Here is a 10118-nt window from a genome sequence, read left to right on the forward strand (position 1 = left end):
CCTTCACCCACAACACGTTGGCAGCAATATTAAATTTCATTCCTAATTCTTACTGTTGCCTTGAGGACCAAATGAAATAATTCATTATATATTTTCTCATTCTGTAAGATTTATCAGGTATCTACTATAAAAAAAAATGGACAAACTCCTGCCTCATGAAGTTTACATTCTAGGTATATTCCAAATAGATTTCAGTATATGTTGCAATATGTGAAACACACACACACAGGTATATACACACATACATACACACTATTCAGTATGGTAATATACAGAAACATTTTGCTTTATTCTGTAAGGATGGTTACTGTGTTACTCTTCAGTGGGGTAGAAGTTAATAAGAGCATCTTCTTGTGGATCACATAGTACATATTTGTGGATACATATATGAATGATAAATTTAGTTCAGCAGCATGTGTGGATGGTTGACCTGTGATGACAGTTGGCTGCATCCAGCTTATTTGTATTCATTTACATTTCCCAACATATAACTGTGCTGCCAGAAAAAAAAAAAAAACACCTTAGGAAGAGCAGCAGAAACATTTGCAGGGCACCCAACTGCAAGATACTAACTGCTTCAGTCAGTTTCAAAAGAACATTCATATCTAGACAGGCTCATTGCTCTCAGACTCACTGAGTGGGATGCTTTTTCTTTAAACTGCTTTTGTTTAGCTGGGACATTGCCTTCCTCAAAGGTGAGAAAATCACTGCTACAGTTGTTAATACATGAATAAAATATACTCAGGATTTGCTCTTGCCAGAAACTGCAGGGTTTCTGGAAAAGGATCAAGATTCTCTTTTAGCCTTCTTGCCCTCATCCCTTCCTATTCCAGTTTTGTTCAGATAGTTTACCACAAGATGGAGGAAGCCAAGGTCAGAGGCAATGGAGGTTCATTAACCCCTGGAACAGTCACTCTGGACCTCATCCCAGCTGTTGGGAGAGATGATACAGAGAATGGGAGAGATGATAGTGTCAGGGATGGACATTTGTCAAATGAAAAATAGGTCTGTAAGTTATTTTTATTTTTATTTTGAAGGAAGGAAAGTTTGGTTAAAGATCTTAGGTGATTGTGGTGTTCTATTCCTGAAAGTTGCAAGGTAGCCCTATGGTGCTTGTTATATGACCTTGTACGTTTGCTCTCTGAAAGTGTTTTTTTACCCATCCAATTTCCACTACCACATCTCTTCCTGGACACCAAAGAGAGAAAATCAATGTGTAAAATTGTAGGAATGGAATGAGTAGAATGAAGTATAGCATCGATTTTATTTCATTCTGTTCGATCCCATCTGTATTACTATTACTAATTGTGATAATAATCCATACCACTTCATGACTGCTGCTTGCCAGACATTTGTTAATTGCTTTACATGCTTTATTTTAATTACAAGTTCACTCAACAACCCCATAAGGTAGACTTGAGTATTATCCCCATTTTACAATTGAGGGAACAAGCTTAAAGAATTGAATAGCTTGTCCAAGCTACCCAGCTGAAGAGTGTGAAAGCCAGGATTCGAAGCCATGACTTAATGCCATGGTGTTAATCACTCAGCTGTTCTGCCTTGCCTTAAATTTTCTCTTTAGCCTCTTTCCTGGCACTGTATGACTTTTCTTCCTTTCTTTCTTTCCACCACACTCCCCACCTGCAGCCCTTCCCTCCCAAAGATAATTAAAGAACCAAATGGTAATACTAACTAAAAACAACAATCTAAAAAAGTAAATCTAAAACACATAGACCATTAATATTTTTTCTTGCTCTTCTATGTATGCAGACACATGTTTTGGTTTCATGATGGCCTGAGAGCAGAGCCGGTCTCTCAGGTAGTCTGCACTAAGACTAGGGTAGCTTTGAATAATGATAACATTTCTTGTACATCCTCAAAGCAGATTTCAGGCCTAGAAGAGAACTTACACTTTATTAAAAGGCTGTTTGCTAAAGGTTTTGGTCTTGCCAAGAACAGCACTGTTTGATGATTAGAGGCCATTGGTGGTCTATGGCAGCCAAAGTGACATGGCTCTCGGTTGCCTCCCAAGAAGAAAGACAGCAAATATCTGAAGACTTATATAAAAAGATATTCAAACTTGATTAAATGAAGTAGGAAACAAAGAATTGAGTGATGCTTCCAGAAAGGTTTTGCGAAAGTCAAAAGAGCAAATATAAGTGGCTCTGAAAAAAGAAACAAAGTACCCCAAAGAAAAGTCTCCATACTTACCAAGAATAGTGTCTTGAGTGTTTTTTAAAGCGGTAGTTCCACTGACTGGGACTGCTTCAGCTTGTTCCGTTGGGATTGGGGTGGTCTAAGAAAGGGAAGGGCTTCCATGTTTCAAAGTTGGATGGGGGTGTAAAGAGCATGGCTCCAGTTGAGGGAATGAGCAAAAACAACATGGATTTACAATGCGCTAATCCTGCATACAGCCGCTACCCAGATGCCAGGCTTGAATTAAATCAGTGTGGAAAATTTTGGTTTGCTCAGTTCACTGCAACTCATCTGTGTGGGGACATTTAGAGTATATGTCTGGCAGATGTTTGGGGACTATTATTAAGTTATTTGGTAAATGTGTAAAATCTATTTTTAAAAAACTGATACTTAATATTTTTGCCAGCAGTTCACATATTATCCACTACACTGGAGTGGAGACATGGTATTCTGCCCTTTACAAGCTCTTTCCCCGCCCAGGCTCAGCCAGAGGTCTCTCCACAAGCATAACAATGGCCTCCAGCCTCCGCAGAAGAAGCCTGCTCCTTCTTGCCTGCCTCTCTGCTTTTGCCCACTTCTGTTTTGGATTTTTTCGTCTTGATCTCCACCTTGGTGTGATGGTTTATATTTTCTCTTGCTTTCTGGACCATCTTCACTTAGAGAATACATTTCAGTTACCATTAGCTCTTGCCTCACAATTGAAGGTCAGTTCTGCCTACTCCCAAAATCAGACAAAGTTCCTTAGACCCAAATCTAAAGCAGAAACCTGACCTGTCTCTCCCACTCAAATAGGGGAAGAAGTTGCACTGTTACACAATGCTTAAAACGGGTAGTCTACATGAAAGTCCTATGTACCAGTATACAATTTTCATCTGTTCCTTACCTACAAGGTGGATCCTTACTCCCTAAAGTCACATTTGAGTTTTCTTCTCTTTCTACTCCTCCATTCCCCTTTCCATGCCCGTTGCATTGCAAATTCCATTGGCCTGGATCTCCTATGAGGGGATATCTGGCATTGTGTCCTGGTGTCTTGGAAAGAAAAAAAAGTGTGAGAAACAATTTCTCTCAAATGCAGCCTGCTCAGTGGTTTATGTTTCAGGCCAGAGGCAGATTAGTCTCCATACTATGAGCATGTGAACCAGAATAACATCGTCCCTTGACTGAGTGTTAAAGTATTTTTCTAACTTGCTGAGTCATCACCAGTAATAATAGTTCACTTTAAATGTGACTTTCTTACTTAAGGGCACAGAGGATGCTAAAGATTGTTTCCAAGTAGTTTCTGAGCACTTACCCTATAATACATAACTGCTGGCACACTACAAATGTTCAGAAAATGTTCACTCCCTTTCTCTCCTTTCACTTATCTTTTTCTTGTTTTCTCATTCACTTCTCCTCTCCTTTTGTTTTCCTTCCTTTCACCAATTTTCATCATTTCCTCTTTTCTTCTCATACCTCTGAGTGCTCTGGTGGTGGTGTTCTGGCTTGGAGAGGCTCCTGAGGTCTTCTGTCTAGACCTGTTCTGTGCAATATGGCAGCCACCAGCCCCATGTGGCTATGGAGCACTGGACACATGGCTAGTCTGAATTGAGATGAACTTTGAGTGTGAAGTGCCTGCTACATTTCAAAGATTTAGTATAAAGAATGGAGAATATCTCACCAAAACTTTTTATAATAGTTGTGTTGAAGTGATATTTTATATATATTAGGTTAAATAATATATATTAAGATTAATTTTCCCTGTTTCTGTTTACTGTTTTGTGGCTACCAGAAAATTCAAAAATTCAATTTAAAAACTTACCAATTTCTATATGTGGCTCACACTTTATTTCTATTATAAAGTGCTGATCTAGACTAGACTGTGGGTAGTTATTTTGGTACTAGGAGAATGATCTGTATATTTGAGAGGCAACAGGTTGTATTGCCCAAAAATTGGCACATTTCATAGATTTACATAACTTATTTTTGGCTTATATAGACCTGGAGCTGGAAAAAGATACAATATTATTCTCAGAAATAGTGTCTTATCTTCTATTTTTTGAAAGAGAGGTAAATACATGTCCACTACAATGGTTTCTCAATCTTTGGTGTACTCCCCAAGCCCTGAAGATTTTATTGAGCTTTATTGTGGTATTAGAAGGGCAATATAAATACCATTTATCCTAAGCTACTTATGTCTTCCTATCACTTTAGGGTATCATCCTATCCATTCCTTGGGAATGTTTCATCTAAGTTAAAACTGAAACAATACTTGGGCAAAGCTAATAGCCTGTGGCTTTATCTAAGTTATAGCTGCTTTGACAGGTCAGAGTATCACATTGTAAATCTATGCAGTGATACACAACAATAAACCAGTATGGAGAAAAAAAATACAGTTAGATTGACTGACATACATTTCATTTTTTTCTTAAAAGTCCAGATTGCTAGATCAAAAGCAGTAAGACTTAAGTGGAAACAGTCTCAGAAATACACTTTACAGCAATTAAGATATTCAAATGTCTTTGCCACTGTCTAGTAGGTTGAATTGTGTTGTATAAGTATTTTAAAATATTTACTTTTTAAAATGGAGGTAATACCTGTTCAAGTAGAACAATGGATTAAGAAAAACATAAATCATTAACAACAGCAATTCAAAGAGGAAGGAAATTGTCACTAAGTAGAAATGCAAGCAATGACCAATAAACTTTGAATTTGTTGTCTGGAAAAGCAAGTTTGTAAACTACTGATTTAGAATAATAAGTGGATGAAAATCAAAAAGAATATTCTGAGTGTGTGGGTGGGAAGGAGGGCAGGTGATTAGCCAGGTGGCTAATAAGGGAAGGGTAGCTCTTTCAGGTGTAAAACAGATTTTAGGGGCACCTGGGTGCCTCAGTTGGTTAAGTGCCCGACTTCGACTCAGGTCATGATATCACAGTTGGTGGGTTCAATCCTGATGTTGGGCTCTGTGCTGACAGCTCAGAGCCTGGAGCCTGCTTCAGATTTTGTCTCTCCCTCACTCTCTGCCCCTCCCCACTTGAGCTTTCTCAAAAATAAATACGCATTTAAAAAATCAGATTTTAAAGCAAATATAATTAAGACATTGTGGATGGATATTCAAGAACATGGAAATAACTGGAACAAATAATTGTCACAGAAATTCATAAAAGGCAGTTCAATAGGAAACAAATAGTCTTTTTAGCCAGTGGTGCTAAGACAACTGGGTATCAACATGCAAAGGAATAAAGTTAGATCCATACCTCACATCATATACACAAATTAACTAAAAGTGGAACTTAGACCTAAATGAAAGAACTATAGAACTCTGAAAAGAAAACATAGGCATAATCTTTGTCACCATGGATTAGACAGTAGTTTTTTAGAAATGACACTAAAAGCACAAGAAACTAAAGAAAAAAATAAATTGGCCTTCATTAAAAAAAACAAAATACTTTTGTGCTTCAAAGAACATCATGAAGAAGGTGAAAAAACCCACATATTGAGAGAAAATAAAGTACTTGTAGTCAGAACATATAAATAAATTTTTTGACTCAAATACAAAAAGACAAAGTCTATTTAAAAAATGAGTAGAAGGTTTGCAGAGTCCTTTCTCCAGTGAAGATAGGCAAATGGCCAATAAACACATGAAAAAGTGTTCAACATCATTAGCCATTATAGAAATATAAATCAAAACTACAATGAAATACAACCACCTGCATGGCTGTAATAAAAAAGAGACAATAACAAGTATTGATGAGGATATGGAGTAATTGGAACTCTTATACATTGCTGGTGGGAATGTAAAATGATACAGTTGCTTTGTATACAGTTTGGCAGTTCCTTGAAATGTTAAACCATATGACTCAGGCATTCTACTCCTAGGTATATACCCAAGGGGAAAACACACACACACACACACACACACACACACACACACACACACACACAGAAAGTTGTACACAAATTTTGTAGTTGTATTATTTATGATAGCCAGAAAGTGGGAATAGCTAATGTCCATCATCTAATAAATGGATAAACAAAATGTAGTATATACATATCTTAGAATATTACTTGGCTATAAAATAGAATGAAGTTTTGATACATTGCAACAACATGGATGAACATTGAAAGCAAGTGAAATAAATCAGTCATAAAAGGCCATGTTTTGTATGGTTCCATTTACATGAAATGTACAAAATAGGCAAATTCATGGAAACAGAAAGTAGATTACTGGTTGACAGAGACTAGGGGAAGGGAGAATGGGGAGTGACTGCTGACAGTGGGTGGTTTCTTTTTGGGGTGATGAAAATGTTCTGGAATTAATTTGTGACATTTGTTGGGCAATTCTGAATATACAGAACCTGAGTTGTATACTTTAGTGTGAATTATATTTCAATAAACTTGTAATTAAAAATTAGCTCATATAAATGATTTTAATATATAATTGAGACATTACAGAACAGTGAGGAAAGATTATTCAATAAATGGTATTGGGACTATCTACTTTACAATTTTGAGAATGTAATGAATTTATATCTACACTGTGCTTCAAAATAAATTTCAGAGGGAATAAGATTTAAACATTAAAATTTAATCATGGAAAAAGCAAAACAACAAAGTAGAAGTAAATATCAGGTATTTATATATGGAGATGGAATAAATTTCTATGCTTAGAAACAATAGAAGAATCCAAAAATGAACATTTAAAAAACAAATATATAAAAATTAAGCAGTATATGATATAAATAGAAAAAATACTAATAAAAAGGAAAATAGATTGACAAAGAACACGTTGAAAAAATATGAATGACAAAGTTAATATCTTTATTGTGGAAAAATTTAGTTTGATAAGATATAAATAATGGAGCTGAGGATATAAACAGTTAACTCACTGAAGAGAAAATCATACAATTCAAGGCAAGGTAAAAGTTGTATAATAGCATTTGTTATAAAAAGGTTACGTGCTATTGTGCAGGAAAAAGTATCCATTCAGTCTGTGGGAGGGAAATAGTAAGGGACAGTGTACACGAAACGTGGAAAAATGCTCACTCATGCATGTAATCAAAGATGTGTATTTTAATAATTACCCTTTCTCCATCTATTAGCAAACATTATAATTCTTTTTTTTGACTTCTTTTAATATTTATTTATTTTTGAGAGAGAGAGAGAGAGAGAGGGGGAGGGAGACACACAATCTGAAGCAGGCTCCAGGCTCTGAGCTGTCAGCACAGAGCCCAATGAGGGGCTTGAATTCACAAACCGTGAGATCATGACCTGAGCCAAAGTCAGAGGCTTAACAGACTGAGCCACCTGGGTGCCTCAGCAAACATTATAATTCTTAAAGATGATGTGAAGGAAAGATCAAAGTGGTATATTCTCAAGCATAGGCAATCAATGTAAGGCAGATCAACATCAAATGATAATTCTGTCACTTTATAAGCTGTGCAATTGTGGGTAACTAACACATTCTTGAATCTGTATTATTATCTATGAAATGGTGATAAATAATTCCTACCTTGTAGCATTGATACAGGTACTAATATTATATGCAAATAAGCTAGCTGAGCGCTTGGCATGTAGCAACTGTGCAATAAACAGTAAATAGTATATTGGTCTTATAAATTAAGAAAGAACGAAGTTACATAAGAAAGAAATTTAGCAATAAGTAACAAGACCATAAGCAATAAGAAACAATAAAATGTTCGTATTGATCCAGTAATGTTACTTCTGGAATCATAAATTCCAAGGAAATAATCACTAATACTATTTTTATGGCATTATTTAGAATAGGAAATAATGTCCCATAATGGAAGAGTGGTTAAGTAAATTATGATTCCACTTACTGGGATGATGTGGCTGCCATAAAGAATGATAATTGTGAAGACCATGTATCTTCCTTTTATAAAGAAAAATTATAATTCTGTGCACAAAGTACACAACAGAGTGAAAAGGCAACTTATGGAATGGAAAAAATACTTGCAAATCATGTATCTGATAAAGAATTAATATCTAGAAAATACTAAGAACTCCAATAAACTCAACAATAACAATGGAGAAACAATCTGATTAAAAAGTGGGCAAAGGGATGGCTTTTCAGGGGAATTCTACCAAACATTTAAAGAAGAGTTAACACCTATTCTTTTGAAGCTGTTCCAAAAAATAGAAATGGAAGGAAAACTTCCAAATGCATTCTATGAAGCCAGCATTACCTTGATTCCAAAACCAGACAAAAACCCCATTAAAAAGGAGAATTACAGACCAATTTCCCTGATGAACATGGATGCAAAAATTCTCAACAAGATACTAGCCAACCAGATCCAACAATACATTAAAAGAGTTATTCACCATGACCACGTGGGATTTTTACCTGGGATACAGGGATGGTTCAATATCCACAAAACAATCAATGTGATAGATACATCACATCAATAAAAGAAAGGACAAGAACAACATGATACTCTCAATAGACGCAGAGAAAGCATTTGACAAAATACAGCATCCTTTCTTGATAAAAACCCTTAAGAAAGTAGGGATAGTAGAACCATACATCAAGATCATAAAAGTCATATATGAAAGACCCAACACTAATATCATCCTCAATGGGGAAACACTGAGAGCTTTCCCCCTAAGGTCAGGAACAAGACAGAGCTGTCCACTCTCACCACTGTTATTCAACATAGTATTGGAAGTCTTAGCCTCTGCAATCAGACAACACAAAGAAATAAAAGGCATCCAAATTGGCCAGGAGGAGGTCAAACTTTCACTCTTCACAGATGACATGATACTTTATATGGAAAAACCAAAAGATTCCACCAAAAAACTGCTAGAACTGGTTCATGAATTCAAAAAAGTTGCAGGATATAAAATCAATGCACAGAAATCAGTTGCATTCCTATATACCAACAATGAAGTGACAGAGAAATCAAGGAATCAATCCCATTTACAATTGCACCAAAAAGCATAAAATACCTAGGAATAAATCTAACCAAAGAGGTGAAAAATATATACACTAAGAACTGTAGAAAGCTTACAAAAGAAATTGAAGAAGACACAAAAAAATGGAAAAATATCCCATGCTCCTGGATTAGAAGAACAAATATTATTAAAATGTCGGTACTACCCAAAGCAATCTACATATTCAGTGCAATCCCTATCAAAATAACACCTGCGTTCTTCACAGAGCTAGAACAAACAATCCTAAAATTTGTATGGAACCAGAAAAGACCCTGAATAGCCAAAGCAGTCTTGAAAACAAAAACCAAAGCAGGAGGCATCACAATCCCGGATTTCAAGGTGTATTACAAACTCTAATCAACAAGACAGTATGGTACTGGCACAAAAACAGACACTCAGATCGATGGAACAGAATAGAGAACCCAGAAATGGACCCACAAAAGTGTGGCCAACTAATCTTTGACAAAGCAGGAAAGAATATCCAATGGAATAAAGAAAGTCTCTTCACCAAGTAGTGCTGGGAAAACTGGACAGTGACATGCAGAAGGATGAACCTGGACCACTTTCTTACACCATACACAAAATAAACTCAAAGTGGATGAAATACCTAAATACCTAAGACAGGAAGCCATCAAGATCCTCGAGGGAGAAAGCAGGCAAAAACCTCTTTGACCTCAGTCGCAGCAACTTCTTGCTCAACATGTCTCTAGAGGCAAAGGAAACCAAAGCAAAAATGAACTATTGGGACCTCATCAAAATAAAAATCTTCTACACAGCGAAGGAAACAATCAGCAAAACTAAAAGGCAACTGATGGAATGAGAGAAAATATTTGCAAACGACATATCAGATAAAGGGTTAGTATCCAAAATCTACAAAGAACTTATCAAACTCAACACCCAAAAAACAAATAATCCAGTGAAGAAATGGGCAAAAGACATGAATAGACACTTCTCCAAAGAAGACATCCAGATAGCCAACCAACACATGAAAAAAT

General features: G+C 36.1%; 1 long non-coding RNA gene across 1 annotated transcript in view; it reads right to left on the minus strand.

Moving 5' to 3' along the window:
- Positions 1 to 2213: 2213 nt before the first annotated feature.
- Positions 2214 to 10118, minus strand: part of LOC132660355 (uncharacterized) — a 12916-nt gene continuing 5011 nt past the window's right edge. The window contains exons 3-4 of the long non-coding RNA XR_009601733.2: positions 3080 to 3225; positions 2214 to 2296 (exon numbers count right to left, since the gene is read on the minus strand). This is a non-coding gene — a long non-coding RNA (uncharacterized LOC132660355). The remainder of the gene's footprint in view (positions 2297 to 3079; positions 3226 to 10118) is intronic.

The sequence above is a fragment of the Panthera onca genome, chromosome B4 (assembly GCF_046562875.1).
Source record: "Panthera onca isolate mPanOnc1 chromosome B4, mPanOnc1 haplotype 2, whole genome shotgun sequence".
NCBI lineage: Eukaryota > Metazoa > Chordata > Mammalia > Carnivora > Felidae > Panthera > Panthera onca.